This window comes from Aulonocara stuartgranti (genome assembly GCF_965226115.1).
Source record: "Aulonocara stuartgranti genome assembly, chromosome: 14".
Lineage (NCBI taxonomy): Eukaryota > Metazoa > Chordata > Actinopteri > Cichliformes > Cichlidae > Aulonocara > Aulonocara stuartgranti.
The window spans coordinates 4654808-4681946 of NC_138950.1; the positions used below are offsets into that span (position 1 = coordinate 4654808).

General features: G+C 41.4%; 1 long non-coding RNA gene and 1 pseudogene across 2 annotated transcripts in view; both read right to left on the reverse strand.

The window, feature by feature from the left end:
• Window positions 1-578: 578 nt before the first annotated feature.
• On the reverse strand, window positions 579-6014 carry LOC309686953 (tubulin alpha chain-like; annotated as a pseudogene). Its single transcript has 2 exons — window positions 5940-6014; window positions 579-1725 (listed from the first exon to the last, which is right to left on the reverse strand). The product of its transcript is annotated as a tubulin alpha chain-like (transcript).
• A 5818-nt stretch (window positions 6015-11832) lies between these two features.
• LOC309687782 overlaps window positions 11833-27139 on the reverse strand; it is a 42256-nt gene continuing 26949 nt past the window's right edge. Inside the window, exons 2-3 of the long non-coding RNA XR_014270858.1 lie at window positions 13214-13336; window positions 11833-12139 (exon numbers count right to left, since the gene is read on the reverse strand). This is a non-coding gene — a long non-coding RNA (uncharacterized lncRNA). The remainder of the gene's footprint in view (window positions 12140-13213; window positions 13337-27139) is intronic.

Below are 27139 nucleotides of genomic sequence, written 5' to 3' on the forward strand. Positions count from 1 at the left end.
CCGAGCAGCATGTCTTCATTATCTGTGTGTCTGCACTCTGCAAACACTCTGATTTCTGTGGTTTCAGATCCATTTCTCTCTCAAGGGAAATAAAGGGATTACACGGCCGTCTTTTCCTGTTTCATATGTTAGGCTATGGCTGTATCCCAATTCAGGGTCTGCAGCCTTAAAGGCCGCATTTTAAGGCCGATTACGTCACAGCGACGCGACGAAGGCTGTCCCACTTCGAAGGCTGCTCGAAATCCGGCCCTCAAATGCGTCCTTCATTTTCCTGAATTTTAAGGATGTGGCGGTGTAGACTTCGTGGCCCAACATATCCCAGAATGCATAGCGCGGCAGTGAGTGTGGATAATTTTGGCGGAAAAAACGGCGGATGAGGGGAGCCCGAAGAGTAAAGGCTTTGTGAACTAGGGGGGTTAAGAAAGATATAGATTCACTAAAAATGTCGCTTTTAGTTATTATAATGTTAAATTATTATATTTGTAATTTATTTACGTTATTTTACTTTATTCAGAATTAACCTAGCGGTTAACTTTCTTTTCTAGATTTTGGAGGGTTAAAATTAAGCACACCAGTGATTAAACAGCTCATGTACTCTTTATTAAGCAGCACCTTAATAAAAGAAAGTGCTGATATTGAAAGAACAGAACTACAAAACAAAGTGGTCATGTCTCCATGTTACACTCTCACATAGCATTAAAACACATTTTCAAACACATTTATTTAAAGTTGAAAAATATACACAGGAATGTGTAACAAGATTTGGTAGAACGTAACACTGCTTCTGAGTGAACTTGCATAACTTTGATGATTTCATTGCAATGAACCTACTCCTCACCTTCCTCATCTCCCTCCCCATCAACAGAGTCAACTCCAACCTCTTCATAATCCTTCTCTAGAGCTGCCATGTCCTCTCTAGCCTCAGAAAACTCACCCTCCTCCATTCCCTCACCCACATACCAGTGAACAAATGCACGCTTGGCGTACATCAAGTCAAACTTGTGGTCAAGTCATGCCCAGGCCTCAGCGATGGCGGTGGTGTTGCTCAGCATACACACAGCCCTCTGGACCTTGGCCAGGTCTCCACCAGGAACCACAGTGGGTGGCTGGTAGTTGATGCCGACCTTGAAACCGGTGGGGCACCAGTCCAAGAACTGGATGGTGCGCTTGGTTTTGATGGTAGCAATGGCAGCGTTGACATCTTTGGGCACCACATCGCCACGGTACAAAAGGCAGCAGGCCGGTACTTGCCGTGGCGAGGGTCACATTTCACCATCTGATTGGCTGGCTCGAAGCAAGCGTTTGTGATTTCTGATACAGTTAACTGCTCGTGATAAGCTTTCTCTGCAGAGATGACGGGGGCGTAGGTGGCCAGGGGGAAATGGATACGAGGGTAGGGCACCAAGTTGGTCTGGAACTCTGTCAGATCAACATTGAGGGCGCCATCGAAGCGGAGCGAAGCAGTGATGGAGGACACAATCTGGCTGATCAACCTGTTCAGGTTGGTGTAGGTAGGACGCTCGATATCGAGGTTCCTACGGCAGATGTCACCTCGTTATCTACCATGAAGGCACAGTCAGAGTGCTCTAGGGCGGAGTGGGTGGTCAGGATGGAGTTGTATGGCTCAACCACAGCAGTGGACACTTGGGGAGCTGGGTAGATGGAAAACTCCACCTCCTGTGCAAATCTCCCATCCAGACGTTTATGCCTAAAGGGTTGTATGGTCTAAAGAGATTGTTGATTGAGCATTAAACACCAAGTGTTGTTCTTCTTTCAGCCCAAAGATCAAAGAATTGGGGTATTTAACAGGATCCAACCATCGCCCTGATCAGACATATTCTAACAGGATTGCACACAGGATGCTGCAGGAGCAAAATCAGTTTCCAAAACGTCAATCTGGATATCAGCCTGTTTTCTTTTCCTCATTACATCATGAGCTTTAGAGTATCTGCTGAGCTACTGGGCACAACTTAATATAAGCTGTTTATATTTATTTCTGATCTACAACAAGCAGCACAACTGTTAGAACTGTCACAGCTGACATTAACTTAGATGGAAACCTACTTCCACGACAGAATTGACCTCCTATGATGTCAATATAAGCTCAGACGCATGTTGAATAACAAATATCCACTTTCCCTGCTGCCACCTGCATGAACATTACAGCCAACAGGTGGATTTTCCCGTTTCACAGCTAGCCAAACAACGAGGAAACACTGACTGTTTAGGAGACACAGAGTGAAAGTGGACAGTACATCTTTGGTTTCTTAACATGAAACTCTTTGCTGTAACCAGGGGGAGCACCAAAGTGACCCCCTTAGACTTGTTAGTTTTAATCTTGTTTTCCACTGAGGTTCACTGGTTTTCTAATATAATGTAAGTCTATGAGCCGCAGCCAACCCACCAAGACGAAGGAGATTGTTGTGGACTTCAGGAGAATGCACACCCAACATGCTCCTCTGACCATTGACGGAGCGTCTGTGGAGAGAGTGAGCAGCACCAAGTTCTTGGGTGTGCACATCACAGAGGATCTCTCCTGGACGTACAACACCACAGCACTGGCCAAGAAATCACAGCAGCGTCTCTTCTTTCTCCGCAAACTAAGAAGAGCAGGAGCTCCAGCCCCTATCATGTACACTTTCTACAGAGGCACCATCGAGAGCATCCTGTCGAGCTGCATCACTGTGTGGTTTGGAGCCTGCAATGCGTCCTGCCATAGAACCCTCCAACGCATAGTGAGAGCTGCAGAGAGGATCATTGGTGTCTCTCTCCCCTCCCTCCAGGACATTTACAGCACCCGTCTCACTAAAAAAGCCCTTTGCATAGCGGCTGATCCCACGCACCCAATGCAAAGCTTCTTCAAGCTGCTGCCGTCAGGGAGGAGACTGCGGAGTCTCCAGGCCAGGACCAGCAGACTGAAGGACAGCTTCATCCATCAGGCTGTCAGGAAGCTAAACTCCCTCCCGATTCTGCCCCCCTCTCCCCTCTTCTCCACCACGGTCTCACTGAACTCTGTCACACACACACAAACACACACACTCTCTGACTCACTCACTGGCCTGCACCAGTCACTTTGTGGAGCATTGGACTGCTTAAGCATTGGACCTCATAAGACTTTGTTGTTACACTATCTCTTACCGTACACTACTAAATCCCCATTTGCACTATTTGCCTATTTTGCACCACTATGCCTTCTTACTTGAACATTGTATATTGTATATTGCATAGCTTTTTTTTGTTATACGTAAAATTGTATTGTATTTATTTAAATTTTTACTTTTTAATTATTTTATTTGCATTTTTCTAATCACTAGGGTTTGAGAGTAACGCAATTTCTATTCTGTGTATGTCCTGTACATGTGGCAGAATTGACAAATAAAGTTGACTTGACTTGACTTGACTTGAACCTGATGACGTCACGTTCTGTTGTAAAAACTTCAAGCGCTTCTTTCTTAAATCTAACTTCAGAGACAATGTTACATCTATGCAAGTTTGTGACAGCAGGGCTTCATGGTGCAAATTAATCTTTATACATGTGGTGTTTAATGTCCACTTTAACTCCAAGTGGAAATTTTTTTAATGACTTTATTTTAGGGCAAATTCAAAACACGTTTGGCAGTTTATTTAAATAATATTAAAATCCCCCATAAGTAGGATGGCAAAGGGTCCAATTTGTCCCAGTGGATGGAAATGCAAGGTGTGAAACTGCAGCGTGGATCATTGTTTTCTATTTTTACATAACTGGGAATGCCCAGCAGGCAGACCCAGGACACGCTGGAGAGATTATATCTCTCGGCTGGCCTGGGAACGCTTTGGTGTTCCCCCGGATAAGCTGGAGGAGGTGGCTGGGGAGAGGGAGGTCTGGGCCTTTCTGCTTAGGCTGCTGCCCCCGCGACCCGGCCTCGGATAAAGCGGATGAAGATGGATGGATGGTGTTGATATTGAAAGAGTCAGTGAAAATAAATTTCTGGGGGTAATAATAGATGAAAAACTGGAGTGCTCACGTAAGATATATTCATTCCAAAGTATCACGAAGCATTGCAATACTAAACAAGGCAAAGCAGGTATCACACTGGACATCACTTCATATTCTCTACTGTTCACTGGTTTCACCATACTTAAGCTTTTGTGCAGAGGTCTGGGGCAACAACTATTAAACCACATTACTTTCACTTTTTACTCTTCAACAAAAAAGCAGTTCGAATCATCCACAATGCAGGTTATAGGGAACATACAAACTCACTATTTTTGCAGTCTGAAATATTGAAATTTGCTGATCTAGTGAAATTCCAAACAGCACAAATTCTATTCAAAGCAAAAAAGTAAGGAACTGCCAGATTATATTCAGAGTATGTTTTTTTTAAAGGAGTAAGTTATAATTTAAGGGTTTTTGTAACTCAAAACAGGGAAGGTACGTGCAACAGAAAAAAGCGTTTGTGTTTCAGTGCATGGAGTGAAGCTGTGGAACAGTTTGAATATGGAATTGAAGCAATATCCAAACATAAAACAGTTCAACAAGAGTTATAGAGATATGATCTTCTTGAGCTATAAAGAGGAGGGAAAATGTTGAAATTAAGTGAATGTCGCTATTTAGAAAATTTCATGGTGTAATATTATATTATATATTACATCAGAAATCTGTTCACTATTTTTATTACAGATTATATGGTAAATGGCCTGTATTTATATAGCGCTTTACTAGTCCCTAAGTACCCCAAAGCGCTTTACATATCCAGTCATCCACCCATTCACACACTGGTGATGGCAGCTACATTGTAGCCACAGCCACCCTGGGGCGCACTGACAGAGGCGAGGCTGCCGGACACTAGCGCCACCGGGCCCTCTGACCACCACCAGTAGGCAACGGGTGAAGTGTCTCGCCCAAGGACACAACGACCGAGACTGTCCAAGCCGGGGCTCAAACCGGCAACCTTCTGATTACAAGGCGAACTCCCAACTCTTGAGCCACGATCGTCCTTCCTTATCAGTAAGGAAGCTGACTAAATATTGACGGATAACTTATGGCAAAGGGGTGCGATTAAATAAGTGTGTACTTCTTCCCTCTCCCTTTCGACATGTAACTGAATCAGAACAGAAGCAATATTGAAATGTATTAACTTTATTTTGTATAGTATTTTTTTCTCTAATTTTCTTTGCTAAATGTACCTGTATATTGTTTACATGATTGAAATAAATTAACAAACAGGCCCAAATACAGGAGAAGGACGGCTGAGAGTGGAAAAAAAAATCACAAAAATAAATACTGCCAGATTTTCAACTTCGGTCTACAAGAAAATAAGAAGATCATGGGATTAGCCTCGATTGCACTTTGGACCTATTGACGGGATGCGCTCCGTCCCTTGATGCATGTACACTTTCAATTTCTGGTTGGGCTGCTTGGGTACAAAGTAAGTTTCATCATCAGATGATGAGCGTTATGTAAACATCTGCATGGAAACTGGATGCCTGGACTTCTCTGCTTACTTAGACCAAACCAAACCCTGAATTATGTTGGAAAATATGTGATGTTTTATGAAGGATCACATAGGAAACAACATTCTTTTAGTTGTTTTTGAAATTAAAAAACTATTCAAAAAGTTTTAAATAGTTTAGAAAGGACTTTTACATTTTTAGAAATATTCATGGCTGTGTGGTAAAGCTGACATTATCTCACTTGTAACTGTTCAGATTGGACACTGTGACTGGCCGGTTCTGTGCTCCAGACCACATGTTTGATACCCCTGGACCCATGCAATGAAGTATAAAAAAAACGTGTCCACACTTTGGCCTGTGAAGAGTGAAAGCAGATATACGGCGTGATATCGAGCTAAATGCTTCAAAGTGTTCCTTGATGATGTGATAAAGAAGTGGCGTTCCTCCTCCAACCACAAACAGGAAGCTCATGAAGCGAGCAGAGTCAGTGCTTGTACGACACTCACCACGAGACCTCTGAGCAGGATGGCTGCAGTCGCACAGCTCTGCTTCTCCCTGCTGTTCACTCTCATCAGCAACATTCATGCAGAAGAATTTATCACCATAAGAAAAGAAGGAGACTCTTTACAGTTCAAGCTCCCAGATCAAAACAGCTCCTGCATCACCTCCAGACGTGTTGGTGAAGATACTCTGGTCCTGTGGAACATCTCTGACCCCTGGAACAGAAACTTCACAGTACATGAAGACCTGACAGGACGACTCTCATTTCCTGAGACATTTCATGGTTCTCCTTCATTTACTCTCAACAACCTGACCCACTCAGACTCTGGACTGTACCAAGATGTGTGCTGGACTCAGGGCAGCGTGACATATGAGAGAAACATCAGCCTGACTGTGTGCAAGACAGTAAAGGGGGAAAGAATATATCATAGCTTCTGATTCTACTGTAGATGTACAATGTAAAGGAGCAGGTGAGAATCTGACGGTGCGTTGGATCAGACATTACGGGGAGTGGCAACAAGCCGGGCTGAGTAGTTTCGAAGACAGAACAATTTTGAAGGTGAATAAAGTCCAAGAAAGTTTCCTGCAGGTGACAAACGCATCACTTCTTCATGTCAACACACAACCAACGTTTTACATCTGCCTGTTGATGAACCAACAGCAGTGTGTGAGCACTTACTCTGTACGTTTGATCAGAGAAACAAAGCTACGTTATGCTTCAGAGGGAGACACAGCTGTGCTGGAGTGTCCCTTCATGGACCCCATTCATGACCAGCCCCCAGTTTGGATGAAGGAAATTTCCTACGATGCTGATCAAGAAATTGGTCGAAACTTCTCACTGGTACTTCCATCATTAACGTTAAATGATTCAGGTATCTACTACTGTGAAGGTGAAAAAGTAATACATTCGTACTGGCTTTTCGTGTGCCCTAAATTTGGTCCACCTGCAGTAAAGGTTTTCTCAGAGGGAGATGAAGTCACTATGAGATGCTCTGATGATTGGGAAAATAGTACTTCGGACTTTATGTTCATTAAGTTGATCCAAACAGAAGGCAAAATTGTGTACGACGATGAGTTCTGCAGTGACAATAGAATCACTTGTTCCCGTGACAGCCTGATAATCTCTAATGTCTCACTGGAAGATGCAGGAGAGTATGTGTGTACACATTCAAAGTTACTGAATGAGTGTGTGTCAGCAGAAAAATTTGTTCTGATCCACAGAGAGCCCTTTGGGGTTTACTCGACCTTCTACAGAGTCAGGTGGATACTGCTCAGCGGTCTGCAGGTGATGCTTTGTGTTGTTGTGGTCTGTGTGACACAGAAAACCAGGAGAGGAGAGCAGCTTTCAGCTCAGACACACACTTAATATGCTTATAATAATAATAACAATAATAATAATAATAATAATACATAGAAGTGATGAAATCAAAATAAAAACAAACAAAATTATTATTGTAGATATGAATCTGTGACCTGAGTGGACGGTTCAGTCTCTTATGTGATTTCATATTTTAAACATTTTGCCTTTTTCTATCTTTTGACTTAATTCTTCTATATTTCTGCTCATATTTTATTTCAGTCATAGTGATTTTGTGCTTTTTTGTTTTATGTGATTTGATGTTTATCCATATCTCATTCATGTATCTCTCAGAGTATCATTTTGAATATTCTTCTGTTTCTATCAGTGATCAGTTCGATCTATAAGAAATGTTAGAAACCAGTTGTAAATGTATTCGTTCTTCACTCTGATGTGAATCATTATCATCTCTCTTGGAAAATGTATTTTGTTATTGTGTTTAAGAGCAGATTCATTACAGCACCATGTTTATCTGCACTATATTGTTTTCATTGTTGTGAATAAACATGATTGTCTGATACAGCAAACACGTCATAATATGGACTTTACTGCTTTGATTGTGTTTTTATATTCTCCATTTTTGTTAGGAATCATTTCTGAAATAAAAATATCTAAATCTAATTTAACAGGCTGAATGTTGATGCTCTTCTGTCAATGACTGCACGATGATTTTTAATTTTAATAAACAAACAATCCTCATATTTCAGTGCAGGATGTAGAGAAGAGTATATCAGTCAACTGGATCAGAGCTCATCAGCATTCATCAGCATTTTGAACTTAATATGCAGCCAACACACTTTAACACGTGTCTGAAACATATCAGGGAAAAATGGAAGACGAGAGAAGCTGCACATGGTTATCATCATTTTTTTTTTTTTTTGCCTGTCCCATTTGGATCTTTAGTCATCAGAGCCCTATTTCAGGAAGCCGGTTTAGTGCAAACTCTGAGTAAGTATACCCTGAGTTAACGAAAACTCTGGGTTTTCGGTTTCACAAAGCGAGTTCAGATTAATCCTGAGTGAGTTACTATGACGACACACTCCGTGAAGCTAACCTGCTCCCCAGCAGGTTTACTTCAACTAACCCTGACTTTCCCCGCCTCTTTGTCAGAAACCTGACTGTAGGAAGTGTCAGACATGGCGTGCCCCTACCTCGAAGAGCCAGTAGATGTTGAAGCCCAAATTCTCCGCAGAGCTCTCCGCCGGGAGAGAGTGATTAGAGCGCGTTTGGACATTTTATCATTACCTGATGATTTTCTGTGCGAACGTTACCGTTTCTCAACACAATCTATAATTTATTTGGATAACATCCTCAGGCCATATATTACGCATGTGACACATCGCGGACATGCTCTCAGTTCATTACATATTCTTTGTACTGCACTCCGTTTTTTTGCAAACGGGAGCTTTCTGTATAATATTGGTGACGCTGAGCACGTTTCCAAGGCTACCGTCTGTCGGGCAGTCAGGAATGTTACAGTTGCACTGAAACGTCTCCTGCACTCGTCTGTGGTGTTCCCCGGTCACAGACCCACAAGATTTATCAAAGAGGGATGCCACAAAATTGCAGGTATCAGGATGAACAAAACTTAATTCATGATGTGGTGATACTTGGACTACTACTTAAATGGTACATTAATTTCCAGGGTTCCCAGGCGTGATTGGCTGTACAGATGGCACTCACATTCCAATCATTGCACCCTCAGTAAATGAAGGAGACTATGTGAACAGGAAGTCTTTCCACAGCATTAATGTGCAGGTACATAGTTCCCTGTAGCATTTCACACTAACAAGTGATGGCATCATAGTAATGGATGCTAATTTGTGTTCTCTGCACTGTGTAGATCATATGTGATGCTGCCAACATCATCACAAATGTGGAAGCCAAGTGGCCAGGCTCTGTCCATGACTCACGAATCTTCTGGGAATGTACACTGAGCACCAAATTTGGACATGGTGGGTCAAAGTTACTGTGAAATATACAGAGACCAATTGCCACAGGGACGTTTGCACTGACATGTATTCTTCTGTCCTAGGAGAGTTCACTGGCCACCTGCTTGGTGATAGGGGGTACCCATGTCTACCCTATTTGCTCACCCCTTACCCTGACCCTGAACCGGGCCCACAGCAGCGTTATAATCTGGCCCATTGCAGGACACGGGCCAGAGTTGAAATGACTATCGGAATGCTCAAGGCCCGGTTCCAGTGCCTTCAAAGACTCAGGGTCACCCCAGAAAGGGCATGTGACATTATTGTGGCATGTGTGATTCTTCACAACATTGCCACGATTAGAGGTGAACACTGTCCAGCTGAACCAGACATCAGCAGTGATCCACACGATGAACATCCTGACCCACCCACGAACGTACAGGATGGAAGAGCAGTCAGAGACACCATATGCCACAACCATTTCCTGTGACCCGTCAACCCAACATGTTACAAGACAAATACACAGATTCTGTGGTCAACTGGCTTTATTGGTCACCCTGTATGTCCTGTACACAAAGAATAAATGCGTATATTAGTATGTTGTACAAACACTGACATGATTCGTCCATCTCTGATCACTCCACCCACCCTTAACTGTTGTTCCAGCAGTACAATCTCCAACTTGGACTTTTGGATCTGCAGCTTGAGGTGTACCATTTCCATGTCGCACTTCTGTATTTTCCTGACCAGATATGTCTTGTACAGCTGCTTCACAGGGAGCTATTGCAACACAGGACATAGCATTGGCATCCATAGTACATGCCTACTTAGGTTGGTTGTAAATCAGTGCTGAAAATCCTACTGTGGAAAGGTTTGTTGTAGGAGTGGCTGGACCCTCTTCCTCTTCATTTCCAGCATCACTCTGCCGGGGACATAGTAAGTCCATGGTGTTATCATAGTACCACATTGTCGTCAGTTGTTATATTTTCCACTGTACACTGTATACCTCATAGTGTGGCTCTGTTGCGTCCTCCTCTGTAACAGCTGTCACTGTTTCGTCATCATATGCCTGTGGTGGAGACATTTAACAACATTGCTGTTCTACTGTTGACACATGTAGTCTGTGGAGTATTACGAGTACTCACAACTGCATGTTGGTCTGGCTCAACAGGGGGCTGCACCAGATGCAGTACACCATCACCATCAACTGGCAGAATATGGGGTTCATACAGGTCACTCATGACTTATGTGGGCACAACTGGCAACTACCAGACATACCAATCACCATACACCTCATTGTCAGTATGCTCTCAGAGACAACCGACACTGAGGGAAGGCAAAATCAGTAGGTGTTAAGGTGGAAATGCTTTTATGAGTTTTATGTTGCATTAGAGTATATGTTCATATGTTACTCTTAATGGGGAAAGAACAAAATGTACTACTCGCTCTGTCTCTAGAAACAGGAAGCTCACCCTGTGAGAGATTAACACACACACACACACACACACACATGTATGCAAAATTAAAGGACACTGCTATGCTATAAATAAAGACGAACTACCTGCAGCTCGGTGTGAGTGGGTCTCTCCCTGAGCCCTCACCCGTGCAGCACGTTAACAGTCTCCAAGTGTCTCAGTGTCGTTTATTCACCTAACTGTTTGATAACTGTAAATCTCTGACAGTAGGACAATAACTTCACTACGACATAGTTCATTTTGGTCAAGGTGACTGTGAAGAAAGGATGTATGCACATCATGTATTATTTAGAATTTACCCCCTATGTAGGCACTTGTGTCTTGCGGGGTTATTGACTCAGAGGATGTCCCCGCAGAGATGCCTTCGGCCACAGGGCGCCCACTGTTTTGGCTGAGGGCCAACTGCTCAGCCTCTGTGAGTGGTGGTGGTGGAGGACCCCCACCTGTTTTTCGGGCCTCCGCTTTTTTTCTGTTGGTTGTGACGGCACACATTTGAGCATACAGAGTAGGCAAATGTGTACTTGTAATGTGCTCAGGTAATTTCAATAAGTGCTTACAGGAGGTAAATTAATGTAGTCTGTAACTGCAATTGGTTTACATGGGACAAACAGACCAAGCACTGTGGCTCATACTATAATTACACCTCACCTGTTTGGACTATGTTTTTATATTTCATTTTTACTTGCTGCCAGGAACGTTTGGGGCCTGTTGGGTTGCACCTGCGCTGTATGACATAAAAAATGAAATAACATATACTAAGATAACGTGTTAAATGGGTGGAAATCCCTAGATCAATGTTTAAATTGACACTCACGCATTGACTCTGTCGGCTATGTTTTGCCATGCATGCTCCCTTTCTTTTGCAGCTGCGGCTGTGTTATTTTTTTTCTGCAAGATGTGCATGCTGTCGGCATATGCTGCCATCAGGGTTTCGGCCTCAAGCGCTGTGAAATACGTCGACCGCACCTTCTTTCCCTCCGTCTCCATGGTGACTCGCGTAATCTGTGCTCCACTGATCAGGGCTTTATGTATCCTCGTGCGCGCGCTTGACTTGGGGTTAATGCAACTCTGCGTTGATTGAACTACTTGTTATCAGCCTTTCTGAAACCGAATATTCCGAGTTGGACAGTTCGGGGTTACTCAACCCTGAGTATCGTTTTTCACTCTGACTTTTCTAAACCGGCTTCCTGAAATAGGGCCCAGAATTGTTGTTTGAAGGCCAAGAAAGATGCCATGTTGGTCCATTTGATTGACCTTTATTATAATTGTGTATTTATTTTATTTTATTATCAGTTGTTACAGACGGGACAGACATGACTGGGGGAAAGGACAGGGAGAAGGAAAGAATGAAAGAAAGAGGGAGAGAAAGAAAAACAGAGGGGAGAAGAGATGATGAGAAAGGGGGGAAGGAACAAAAAGAAAAACAAACAAAACACCTGGATCACCTGTATGGAGAAAAAAAACAGAAGAGAAAGCAAACAAAGAGCAACATAATCAATACATGTTATCATCATTTATTATTAGTTTTTAGTATTCGGTTTTTGGTGGTAGAGTTAAAAAAAATTTAATATTTTATTTTAATTAATTAAAATGTTTTAATCAAAAACTGAATGTAAAAAGTCACAATATTAACAGCATGATGACAACAACAACAACTGCTATTACGACTATTAGAAGTACTATTATTACTATTATTGCGTAGCACGTAGTATTCAATAATGTAATTTTATTTACTGAACATTAAAACTAAAATTTACTATTTTACAAATAAATATTAATATGATGAAAAACGTTACGTGACAATGTGTGGTCCCGCTGCTCTGCACAGCCTTCAAACAGATTCCTTTTATTCACAGCAGCGGTCCCCAACCCCCGGGCCACGGACCGGCACCGGTCGTTTGGTACCAAGCCGCGAGAGTTGAGGTTTGGGTGTGAAACTGATGCTCTTCAGGGGTTTTAGCATTATTTTTAAAATCTTTTTTAATCATTAACTCTGTTTCCCTGGGTCTTTTCCCATGTGTTTTGAATAACTCTTCTTGTTTTGGCAGCGGTACTGGTTTTATTTTGTTGTATTTATCCTCGACACCTTAAAGGCCGGTCCTTGAGAATATTGTAGGTCCGTGGCACAAAAAAGGTTGGGGACGCTGGTTTACAGGACTGACGGGACTCCAGGAAACACAAACAACGTCAGTGTTTAAGTGGAGACTCATCAACAGACCCGGGCTATCTTTCCATCATCTGGATTCACGTACCCTAACGTTTGTAATCAGGATAAACTGTCACACAGAGTTTGTTATCAGTTCTCTAACACAGGGTCTTCCCTGCACGCTTACATGAAAGGGGCGGAGTTTGGCAGGATTGAGAAAAAGATGCCTGCCAGCAGATTCGGATACAACACAACCCACAATGCACTGTTAGCACAATTTGAGTCTACAGCAGCGATAATGTGCAGAATCTGCAGTGGCAGTACGCTGGACCTGACGTCCCTAAAGGGACCCCACATGACTCCACTCACTCACCTCTGGCAAGCAGAGTGTGTGATTCAGTTGAAACAGCCCTCATGTCAGCTCTGCTGGGCACACTGGGCTGTCAGGTGTCCTTGTCCCTTTTTGCCTGGGCTCCAACAGACTTGAGAATCACCCCTGCAGGTTACATAGGAAATATATTAAACCTTTTCTGCTTCAGCAGAGGATCTTTGTCTCACTGTTTATCACTACTACTGTAACTCGTGTTTTCTGAGAGGTTGCCATCAGTCTGTGAGCTGTACATCTGGACTGCACAGCAGTGGAAAGATCTCGTCCACTGTCACTGAAGTGGTTCTGTGTTATCTTAACTGAAATACCTCTTCTGTTTCAAAATATATTTCTAATAAAATCATTTTTAACATTCATGAATGCAGATTATGACTGTAAAAGGAGAAACAACATTAGTGTTCCCATGTTCTTGTTATGGTGCGACTGGATGGCCTTTGAACCCTGGGGCACATACTACGAAGTGATTTCAGCATGCCCAGGTTTTCTTTCCATCATCTGGATTCACTTACACTAACAGTCGTGATCAGGATAACCGCTGGTTAGCAAAGTTAATTCAGGGTTTCTCATGCACCTTCACAAGGAAAGGGAGGTGTTGGCAGCATCTGACCAATCACAAAAAGGGAAATTCACAGATAATATGACTTGTCTTGATGCCTAAAATGTTTTTATGCTTGATTCAATTTAGCTGTTAAGTGTCTTTTACTCTGCTGGTGCCGGTTAGGTTCCAGATTAGAGATCAGCAGGTATGAAATCACGACGTACTGACCAATCACTTCTCCAGAAAATAGTGTCACTATTCCTGGAAGATCCCTTTGACTTCTGTTGGGGGAAGAGAGGGTCTAAAGTTTCATTTTTGTCTAATGTCTTTGTGTTTCACTAATGAGCATCAGTAAGAAAAAAACGTGTTCTTAGATGCAACTTTTCTCCTTTGATGTTTTTTTTCTGTTGTCAGCAAACAACCACACGATCTGCGTTAATTCACTAACGGAGATTTGCCGCGTGGCGTTAACGTCATTTTAATGAGATTAACACTGACAGCACTAGTTTTAATATTTAATATATTTAAGGATTTAATTTTGAAATCTTTTTTTCATTTATGTATTTATTTTATTGTTATTTAACTTTCTTTGTCTGTTTATGTTTTTTTTACTATTATCTCAGTTTTTGTGATGGAAAGCACTTTATTCAACCATGTTGGTTTTAACGTACTCTATAAATAAAGTTGGATTGGACTAATATGATGAAAGCAAGCCCAAGCCTGAAATCGACTCCTGATCTTTGATCCGTCCTCACCTGGTCGTGAACGCGATGGTCAGCCAGGTATCCAGTTTACCTTTGAGTGTCAGATTTAGGCAGATTTGATTGCTTCCGTTTCATAGTGACAGATTTAAGTGAACTCCTCTGTCTCCATTCCCAGACTTCTACTTTTGAATAAACTTTCCTTTAACTTGCTCCGAGTGCTCTTTTGTCTGCATGGTGTAACTGCAGCCTGGCATGCTGAATAACCAGTGAGTGGACCTTCCAGAAATATGTGATTTTGGCTGTTGAAGTAGGTCAGTCACCTTTGAATGGCTGAATATTTATGGAGTCATAAGTTGACGTTCGTTTGTGGAAGTGTTTTCACTCTGATAATAAAGAGGATTTATTTATTTCATTGACCAATAATAAAAAGACTGTTATTATATTTTTAACATTATATGATTATATTCACAGTGATGCTTTGAGGAAGACTGCACTGTTTGTCCAAGAATAATCAAACTGCCATGAAATACATTCACTAATTTACTATTTGGAACTAACACACTATTAGTACATCTCAGAGACACCTTCTTTCTCACATGAAGAGTAACAGATTACATCTCTCACTGTGTCCGACCAAACAACTGCTGTGGAAAGTCAGTTATTAGCATTTTTTTAACTACACCCGTAAATGAACATTTGACTGAATGCTGATAAGTGAATACTGAGAAGTTAGGAGGAAATGTTTTCAAATTTTCCTCCAGAGAATCTGATTAAAATGTTTTTTTGCACTCAGCGAGCAAGAATCAGTTTGATCAATGACCTTTTTTTCAGCCAGAAACCTTTAAGGTCACACATCCGCTGTAATATTATAATTTGCTGTTCTTTTTTTAATACACCTTTGTAGAGAAGAAAAACATCTAGATTTCCTGATGCCAGATGTTTTTCTTTCCAAGCTCCTTACTGAGCTATAATGTACTGAGTGAGTCATAGTGAACTTTCTCAAATGTGCATTGTATATATTTAATTTTTTTATTATTCAGATGGAATTTTTGTAATACTAAGGTTCCACATGTCACTGTTGTAGTGGGGCATCAGTGGGACACCGATAGTACATGTGTGGGGTTTCCCAGCCAGAACTGCATGGACTCCACACTGATAAGGCTCATTCTCCGTAGCTCCTCCCCCTTTACTAAATTATAAGTTTGGTGTATTTTGCTTTACTAAGTATTAGTTCTTAGGGCTAAATGCCCCCAATGTGCTGATGAAGGGATGCAGGGATCAAGAGTATGGAGGGTCAGGAGTGACAAAATTAATTAATTAATACACCATAAATAATTAATTAAATGTGGCAGTAATTAATAGATGCCCATTAATTTCATTTTCCATTTTTAATTAATTATACAAAACATTTAATTCATTATTTAATTATGTATTTTTTTTTTATTCATTTTGGCACTCCTGACCCTGCAGCTGTGTTCTTGATTTATTTTTATCTGTCAGCATCACCCATCAAACTCAGGGGGCGGGGTTAACGCTGTTTGAGTCAAAACCATTGCTTTGGGCTGGTGGCCATTCCTTCAGTGGGCGTTTCTCAACAACAACAACTATGAACATGCAGAAAATAACTGAACTGTGATTTGAAGTACTCTGTTTGTGTGTCACCAAATAAACTTTTAATATTTTTTTAGCCGAGGATGTAGCGGTTTGTTAAGATAGAGCCTCTTTGAAGAAGTGCTGATTTTGTGGATTTCCAGGATGTCTGTCTCACAGCAAAGCGTGTGATAGACCCAGTACACAACTGTCATAACCCCAGCTGGCTGTACACCGGCTTCATTTACTAGGGTTATATCTACTCGTTTCAGTCGCCATTTCTGAATTATAACTAATATTAAAAAGGAGGAGAGAGATTAAATAAATCAGATTAACACCTGATCTTTGTGTTTTCTGTCCAATAATCAGTGTGACCTGTGTATACACTTTTTTAAAAGAGATAATATTGGTGTTCCCGCCATATAGTAACTCTCAGGTTTAACTGTACCAGGCTTGTTCGACACTGTGAAACCTATACAGACTTCACGATGTTCGACTAATATTTTCATTGTGGACATTAATCATGAGGCTAAACAGGCAGTCCAGATGCTGTCTCAGAGTCCTGTACACCACGGAGCAAAGTCAGCATATCCAGGATATCTTTCCGTTAGTTGATTTAAACCAGCAGCGCAGTTACATGAAAGTGTTGGCAGCATCAAACTAATCGAATTCACATGTCGATATTCTTTTACAGACAATAATCCTTATTACTGCCAACTATTCCAGAGACATGAAAATCTACAGTATAAAGAAAATAACAATATAGCAGTCAAACACAACACTGTTGTAAAAGAGGTGAATGCTTCAGTTTGTCGCAGATCAAAGTGGAATGTGATTGGTTGAACAGGTGTTCCTGCATGTTCTGTGATATTGGCATTTCCATCAGTGTAAAAGACTCAGCAGCAGATTAAAATCAAGTATAAAAACATTTATACATTTAATAAATCACCAAATTAATTCACACATGTTGCTGTGCCACTGTTTGCTCTTCATTCAGTGATTTTCGCACTGCAGGCTTTACAACTGCTGTTCATTTAAAACATATTCCCCCATCATTCCCCCATTTTAAACGCTTTAAAACATGCTGTAAATAAAGACTGAGTGAAAACGTCCTGCTGATTTATAATCCAAAAATCAAACCAGCTCCGACAGTTTGAGTTTGTTATTCTCTCAGCTGCAGATTCGTTTTTACCAACATGAGAAAGTTAAATAAAGTTGTGTCTGTGACTTTGTTACTGATACTCATCCGGGAAACTTAAAGACTGTAAAGGCAGACCCGCTATTTTCATCATCAACACGTTTCCGTTTGCAATACCCTGCTGGAAAACTCTCTACACAGCTGATGAACGACCACTTTTTAGTTTCAGAGACATGAGGAGTATTTCCCAAAGTCTGACCTGCGTCGATCCAGCCGTAGTTAGCGTGGTTACTGCATAGGTTGATCTGATTTCCTCGTGTTGGTGTTGTTCCCAGATCATCATACTAAATGTTGTTCCAGGATCAACATTGCAAGTGACCAATCAGAATGTTGTGACGTCATACTTTTGCGACGTCGGGAAAAAACGGCGTAAAACAAAAAACTGTACTAAAGCTGCGTGAAACCGCCTCTGTCCGCCGATCAACGGACCCTGACCCTAACCCTAACCGTAACCCTTTAATAAACAGTAAGCAGAATTGATATTGTCCTTGCAACATTGGAATTTCATAAATGCACGAATGGCTTGGCGCGCAAAAGAATAACGTCACAACAATGTGATTGGTCACTTGCAATGTTGAACCTGGAACAACATTTTCATGATGGTCTGGGAACAACACCAACACGAGGAAATCAGATCATCCTACTGCATAAGCTTACTGTGAATTAAACAGCTGGCACTGCAATAACTTACCAGCTGTTCTGTTATCACTAAAAGTTGTGAAATGTTGTATCACCAAAATATCATTCTCAGTCAGTTGTTATTCATTATGTGTTTACAGCGCCCTCTGTGGTTGCTCCAAGTAATGCACTTCAGAAACGGCTTTATTTAGAAAAAACTTTATTGAACAGGAAGTCAGCTCAGACAAGAAAAGCGAGTGAGCAAAAGAAGTGAAACATATCGGCACGCAGTTTATGGTGTCCTGTCGGAGAAAATACTGTCTGCATCTTCTGTTTGTGGTTGTATCGCTGGTATGTACTTAAAGTATAAGTTGTAACTTTGTTTTTGTGCAATATGTTGCCCACCAATGCAGTATTTGGCTGTAAAGCTAATCCTTTTGTTAAGCTAGTTACCCGCGATTTTGGAGGTTGTCTGGGATAGCATCGATAGTACAAGTTCACATAATTAGACATTAATTAGACAATTAGACATATGCTATGTAGTAGCAGGGTGGTATATAAATGCATATTATGCTGCACATATGTATGTCATGACTGTATTTTTTATCTTGTTTTCATCTGCATCTAAAAGACAAAGGTCACTCTTTCGAGGATCCCAACGTTAGCATAGATGTGGCTGTCCACTTCCTCCCCTTTGTTAGGGTGGGAGCAGTGCCTCTCACTATTGGGCCCTGGGAGTACGTGAGCCTCACTTTTGCACATTTAAACTCCTCTACCAGACTAGGGATGGGCAATGGCAGTATCCCATCGCTATAGAGTCCGACACTGCTGAGGCATTTGGGAAGTTTGAGCCACTTCTTAACGTAGGAGCTCAATAGCCTCTCTAGTCGATTGGCAAGATTGAGTGAGATCTTGTACATTGTCAAAGGCGATCGTGGCTCAAGAGTTGGGCGTTCGTTTTGTAATCGGAAGGTTGCCGGTTCGAGCCCCGGCTCTGACAGTCTCGGTCGTTGTGTCCTTGGGCAAGAGACTTTACCGGTTGCCTACTGGTGGCGCCAGTGTCCAGCAGACTCGCCTCTGTCAGTGTGGCTACATGTAGCTTGCCATCACCAGTGTGTGAATGGGTGGATTATTGTGTATAGTGTAAAGTGTTTTGGGGTCCTTAGGACTATAAAGCGTTATACAAATACAGAACATTTACCATTACATTAGTCTGGGTAATAATAGCTTCAGTTTCCCTGGGAGTGCAGTGTTGTTAATCCGCCTTAGGTCATCAGCCAGGTTCTGCCTTAGTTCTAGTTGCCACGTATCCTTGAGGTCTGCATTGTAGCACCGTCGCAGGCTCTTTATTGGCTTCTCTAAGACTGTTGGAATTTGTTCTCCACTGATATAGAGTTGCTCGGCTGTCAGTTTTCCTTTAATGATGGAGATGCTGCGAGATTTACTTGGCTTAAACTCCATTCTTGCCCATTCTATGTTTTCCTGGAGCTTCTGTAGCAGTCACCTAGTACAATGGCGTAGATTTGGTTTTGGCATTAGTGGGGACGGATGATTCAACCACCGAACCCTACCCTGTTTCTTTTTTTTTCCTTTCTGTCTTTGCTTTTTGATAATAAAAAAAAGGAGAAATATACTTGCCTGCATATGCTATTCTACATGCTTTTAAATTATTTAAAATTACAACTCATAGTTTTATATGTGAATTATGTAATGTTAAATTACTATTAAACAAATTACTAAGTATTTTAGGCTTTAGTTTACTTCAGCCATATTCCATATACACTCTAAAAAGTAATTCAGAGGCTTGGTAAATATCACTATAAATATAAGCTAGATGAGCCTGATAAAATCTATGAATATCCTTTTAGTAATTATTTGAGTTTGGTAAGTTGAAATAAATTTCTCAAATTTTAACGTTTGTGTTAAAATAAGGTATTTATTTACATTTATATCAGACAAAAAATTCAGTATGTGGTTCACAGAATACCTTTGCATGTACTTTACATTTTAGTTTAAAATTGAATCAAAATATTTGAGAAATAGTTATCTATACTCATCAGTATCTCGTACTAAAATCATTAATTATTCAAATCAATATTATTTATCGTCAGCAACCACAACTGAAAAGTGCAAGTAAAACACAATAACGTCGAGAAAAACACAACTACATATTAGTTTGTTTGTTTTTTAGACTTAGACTACCAGTGAAATACAATAACATTCATATTTGAAAGTTAGGGGGTGATCGTCGCTCAAGAGTTGGCAGTTTGTCTTGTAATCGGAAGGTTGCCAGTTCGAGTTCATCCAAGAACAGCTGTATAAGATCTCTGTAGGCTCCTCTTGTTCATGTGAATCTTTTATCTTTATTTCTTAATTTCCACTTGTGTTATTTCAGTTTCAGTGTCTGAGGCAGGAGGGGAAAAAAGGAGGGCGAGAAAATATATTAAAAGGATAGAGTACAAATACACATGCAGAATGTGTCACTACCAGTTACTGCACCTGTAAGAAAAATTAAAGATACAACACCTGGAACACAAAAATTAGAAAATGCACAGATACATAAACCCACAATCCTTTTGTAGCCTGAGAGGGAGAGGAAGAGAGTGTGTCTTTGACATGAAATGTACTTGAAATCGTTGCCCAGAAGCCACAGGGAGAGAGAGATGGAACCAGGACCACCGGACCATCCGTAGTCCCGAAGAGTACTGAAGACCTGAGAGCGCACAAAACAGTGACATCGGCGCATGCATCCCAGAAGGAGAAGGAAGGAGGCCCCAGATAGGGTCCCCACGATGCCGCTAAAGGCCAGCCACCCTGGTACAAGAAGTAAGAATGAGGTCCCAGGGCCCCAGGCACCCAAGAACCGCTTGTCACCCCCCCTTTCCCACAGGGGCCAAGTCTCAGCATGTGCTAGATCCAGACAAAAGATGGACAAAAAAAAGCCCATCTTACTTCACCAGAACATGAGCTAACCTTGTTGTTTCATGCAGGTCATTTAAATGAGACGCATGTGTGAAAAATATCCGTTCAGTACAAACACCGGAAATTTAAAGAAAAGTTACACTTTGGGTCAAATTTACTAACATCTGCAGCAAAAAGTGTTTAATGTTAAAAAGCTGCTGGATTTACTGAAGAGGCACAGTGTCAGTTTTGTAACTGAAAGTTGTGAACAGGAATATTTTTGCAGCTAAATTTATGGCTTAGCCTGTGAGTTTGTAGTTACACTTATATGTGTCAAATAAATGTGAATAAGAAGTCTTTGGCACACAATTTATTGCTTTTCAAAAATGTCCGACTGCGACGGCTCGTGATCTGAAGGTAAATAATGTTTTGTGCTCTTCAGCTCATTGTGCCGGTCACCTGTTCACATGCATTTAGTGTTTATAGGGTGGAACAGTTTGTAATAACGCCACGCTCCTCTTGATGAATCTGCACCTGAGTCCTAATTCTCAGACCCTTTGCTCAGCAATTTCTACCCAAAGAGTTATTTGTGATATAAACAGCATGTTGATTTTTCTTCAGCCTCCTCATTTTTCTTGTTTGGAATTAAGCAAAGGGCATTATTACTGCAAACTGATTATATCGAGCCTTAAACACACTTGACTTTATATAAATGTGTGTTTTTCATGCAAAGCAACAACTCAACAAGAAGCAGTTTTTATTCCAGCAGTGTGATCTTCAGAGTTCAACAGTGAGCTTAGAAACTGTTAAAACTCCAAATATGACAGCAGGTTTTGGCATGAATAGGAAAATACAGTTAGAATGAACATTTGCATGATCTGTGTCACTTTATTTACTGTGTTAATGGTTATCATGAATGAAGGCCCGTTGCAGTGAAATATGGAACAGCATTTTCTCATCTTCTGTTAAATTATATTTTGATATTATTTTATTTCAGAAATGATTCCTAACAAAAATGGAGAATATAAAAACACAATCAAAGCAGTAAAGTCCATATCACACATCCTCAGCCCTGAGTCTCAGCACTGGCTCACCCCAGGGCTGTGTGCTCAGTCCACTGCTCTACTCTCTCTACACACACGACTGCACTCCTCGCCACCACAGCAACATCTTTGTGAAATTTGCAGATGACACCACAGTGGTGGGGCTCATTTCCAAGGGAGACGAGTCTACGTACAGAGACGAGGTGGAGCAGCTGACGTCATGGTGTAAGGCCAATAACCTCCTCCTCAACACTTCAAAAACCAAAGAACTCATAATAGACTTCAGAAGGAAAAAGGCAGAGATCCAACCACTATTCATAAATGGGGACTGTGTAGAAAGGGTGGCAAGCTTCCGCTTCCTGGGAGTCAATATAGAGGAGAACCTTTCCTGGAGTGTGAACACCTCCGAGCTGCTGAAAAAGGCCCAACAGAGACTGTACTTCCTGAGAATTCTCAGGAGGAATAACATCACACAGAGACTGCTGGTGTCCTTCTACAGAGCCACCATTGAGAGTGTTCTAACTTACTGCATATGCATCTGGTACACTAGCTGCACAGGGGCTCAGAGGAAAGCACTCCAAGGGATCATTAACACCGCCCAAAAGATCACTGGCTGCCCTCTCCCCACACTGGAAGTTCTACACAACGCCCACTGTTTTAAAAAGGCCCAAAACATCATAAAAGACACCTCACATCCTGGCCACTCCCTGTTCGAACTGTTGCCCTCAGGCAGACGGTACAGGGCAATCAGAGCAAGGACTAATAGACTCAAACACAGCTGTTATCCAACTGCAATAACACATCTGAATACTACAAAAAAATGTCCATCACGCCACTCTTGTGTTAATCTATGCACGGTCTGAAGCATGTGTGTGGGAATGTATGTGAATGTTTTACTGTTACATCTTATTAGTATTTTAAGTATTCTATCTATTTTATTTATTGAATTTTATTGTTTTATTTATATTTTGATATTGCTAGGGATGATGCAATGATCGGGGACCATTCTTCATTTCGTTGTTCTCGTGACAATGACAATAAAGTTTCTAAAGTCTAAATATTATGATATTATATATTCATTTCTACAATAATATTTTTGTTTTCACGTTGTCTGTGAAGGTTCTCAGTCATCCAGGTCATCGTAGTCAAAGGAGCTTGCAAAGAAAAGCGTCTGGACTTCTTTAAGTTGCTTGAAGACGTTTCACCTCTCATTCGAGAAGCTTCTTCAGTTCTAAGGTCAAATGGTGGAGAGTCCCAGATATAAACCTAGTGGGAGTTTCCCCCCACAGAGGGACAAAAGGACCCCCTGATGATCCTCTAATCACATGAGCCAAGGTGTGAAACTGGGTGTGGGTCCCAATCAGCCAGAGTTTCGGGTGAGCTCATTGTGAAACCTGGCCCCACCTTATCATGCGAATTCCTGAGGTCAGATGGCCCAGGATGTGAGTGGGCGTTAAGGCGTCTGGGAAGGGATCTCAAAACTGGATTATAGATGGCAGAGAGTTGGTGTCGTAAACCACCGCCTCTGTTCAAAGATGGTCGCTCACAGTGGACATAGATGGCTTCTTTCACTCCTCTTTCAAACCATCTGTCCTCTCTGTCCAAAATGTGAACATTGGCATCCTCAAAGAGTGACCTTTATCCTTAAGATGCAGATGGACTGCTGAGTCTTGTCCTGTGGAGGTGGCTCTTCTGTGTTGTGCCATGCGCTTGTGAAGTGGCTGTTTGGTCTCTCCAATGTAGAGGTCTGGGCATTCCTCGCTGCACTGTACAGCAAACACCACATTGTTAAGTCTGTGTTTTGGAGTTTTGTCTTTCGGGTGAACCAGTTTTTGTCTGAGCGTGTTGCTGGGTCTGAAATGGGATGGGGAACCAGGATGTCATGCTTGGAGAAAACTCTCCTGAGTTTCTCTGATACACCGGCTACATAGGGGATGACAATGTTGTTGCGTTTGTCCTTCTTATCCTCCCTCGCTGGTGTCTGGTCTTCTTTTCTGTGCCTCTTTGCTGACTTTAAGAACGCCATTAGAGGATCATCAGGGGGTCCTTTTGTCCCTCTGTGGGGTCCACTAGCCATCTCCCACTAGGCTTAAATCTGGGACTCCCCACCATTTGACCTTAGAACTGAAGAAGCTTCTCGGATGAGAGGTGAAACGTCTTCAAGCAACTTAAAGAAGTCCAGTTTTTTTCATGTTGTTACTTTTATGTATAATAATAATAATAATAATAAATGGTGATAAGGATTTCTTCTTCTTCTAAATGCTGATGAGCATACTAAGTGTGTGTCTGAGCTGAAAGCTGCTCTCCTCTCCTGGTTTTCTGTGTCACACAGACCACAACAACACAAAGCATCACCTGCAGACCGCTGAGCAGTATCCACCTGACTCTGTAGAAGGTCGAGTAAACCCCAAAGGGCTCTCTGTGGATCAGAACAAATTTTTTGTCCTGACACACACTCATCATCTGAATTTATCTTTGCACACCAATACTCTCCTGCATGTTTCAGTGAGACATTAGAGAATATCAGTCTGTCTTTAGAAAGAGTTGTCCTGCCAAGTTGTTTAATAAGCCAATCAGAATGAATATCAAAGTGCACAATCTTTCCTTTTGTTTGTATCGGCTTCATGATCCACCTCATGAATAATAGACTTTTTGCTGAACATCTGACAGTGACATCATCTCCCTCTGAGAAGACCTCTACTGCAGGAGGACCAAATTTGGGGCACACCAAAAGTTTGTACCGTTGTATCATTGTTTGACCTTCACAGCTGTAAAGCGACCTGAAACCTCCAGTCCATAAATCGTCCCCAAGCATCTTTTCATATTTGATCCATTGGACTGTCAGATTCTCACCTGCTCCCTCACATCGTACGTCCACTGTTGCTTCAAGAGTTTTAATATAACTTGTTTCCTTACTTACTGTCCTGCACACAGTCAGGCTGATGTTTCTCTCATATGTCACGCTGCCCTGAGTCCAGCACACATCTTGGTACAGTCCAGAGTCCGAGTGGGTCAGCTTATGGAGAGTAAATGAAGAAGAACCATTTAATGCTGAATGAAAGACTCGTCCTGTCACATCTTCATGTAATGTGGGGACTCTCTTCCCAAAGTGAGAAATGTACCACCAACATGTTGGAGGTTATCCAGAAGTCACCCTCACCTAGGAGCTTGAATTCAAAAGAGCTTCCTTCCTTGATTATGACCATGAGTTCTTCTGCATGAATGTTGCTGATGAGAGTGAACAGCAGGGAGAAGCAGAGCTGTGCGACTGCAGCCATCCTGCTCAGAGGTCTCCTGGTGAGTGTCGTACAAACACTGACACTGCTCGCTTCATGAGCTTCCTGTTTGTGGTTGGAGGAGGAACGCCAAATCTTTATTACATCATCAAGGAACACTGAAGCATTTAGATAAGATAAGATAAAACTTTATTAATCCCTCAGGTGGGTTCCTCTGGGAAATTCGGTTTCCAAAAGCACAGCACTGACAGAAGTTACAGAGTTACAGAATATTACACACACACACACACACACACACACACACACACACACACACACACACACACATAAATACAGAGACATATATAAATAAAATATACGAAGGGGATAAATAGAATAAATAGGAATAAAAATACAAGTAAAAATACAAGTGAATTGCACATTTCTTTTTCTTTTCTTTTTTTTTTATTGAAAGTTTTGTAATTATGACAGTCATCCACATGAAAAAAAAAACAAAAACAGTAAAAAAACCAAACAAACAACTCATGATCATCGCTTCACTCTCATGGTATGTTGTGACCAGACACAAATCCCTCATTTCCCATGATTACATATAGAGATACAAAATTTGAGCCTCAGTCATCTTTATGGACCGCCAGCCCTGTATCATTCAGCTTTGATATGGAAACAGAAAAAAATAGGAAGGGAAAAGTTTGTAAAATCAAAATTCATTCTATATCTCACAAATGTTCATTTCTGTGCAGATTGTACCTTCTTATTTTCCTTTGACTTTGCTAAAAAATAACGTCTTATTGCAGATTATATTCTGCCACTGAGAACCTCATAAGCTCTTTTATAAAAAGGTACTTTAATTTAGCAATACACACAAACAAACAAACAAGCAGGGAGATTTGAGATTTGAGATCGGCCTGTAGTTCTTCATTTGTATCTTGTCAAGATTGTCCTTTTTTCATATAGGTTTAATTACAGCAGTTTTTAGTGGTTCTGGAAACACAAATGACATTAAAGAAAAGTTGAAGATCTGTAACAGGTCTGACTCTAAAGTCTTTGAGACCTTTTTGAAAAACAGGACATCTAAACAGCAGGAGGAGGAGTTCAGTTGACCTAAGATGTCCTCCAGGTCTTTGCTGTTAATCGGGTGAAACTGTTTCATGGTGTTTAAACAGTTTTTCGGTGGACACAGTACATGTTCTGGATCTGCTGTTGATGTACCAACTGCTTGTTTAATCTTTTGGATTTTGTCTGTGAAGAATTTGGCAAAGTCATTGCAGGTCATGGTCAAATGAAGTTCAGCTGCCACTGACACAGGAGGGTTTGTTAGCCTGTCAACTGTAGAAAATAAGACCCGAGCATTATGGCTGTTTTTGGTGATGATGTCAGAGAAGTAGGACCTCCTTGCACTCCTCAGTTGTAAATTATAATTGTGAAGTTTCTCTTTATAGATGTCATAATGAACCCGAGTTTTTAGGACATCCTAATAATAATGAATTGCAGTAATCCAGCAGAAGTAATAAAGCTATGCGCGTGAGCAGTCGCGCACTGCTGACACGGTCTCCCCACACAGAAAATCTGCGCTGCGCACAAAAAAAATCAAGCCTGAATTGGAATAAAAGTAAATACATGTAGTTATTTTATTTCGCTGATTTACAGTGCGCGGAGACTGTGTTAGCAGTGCACGATTGCTCAAGTGCTCAGAGGGAACAGTGACTGACACAATATCTGAAATGACACAAAAAGGCAAAAAAATAGAAAAAGTATAAAAAGTGGATAATAATCAGTACTTGACGATAGTACATTTACTGCACATAGCTTGGAGGACTGTGCTGAATCAACTCCGTTCACTGAGCAACACAAAGGCCTACCACACCCGGTGCACGGCATTGGTGCATGGGGGTTGTAGTGCAAGATGTAATAAAAGAATAGAGTCCAAATAGAAATGCACAATCACCAACTGCTGCACCTGTAAGAAAAAACAAACATACAACAGCTGGAACACAAAAATCTGAAAATGCACAGATACATAAATCAACAATCTTCTCCTGCAGCAGTCAAACAGTCTCGTTATCACACCTGCATGAAGCAC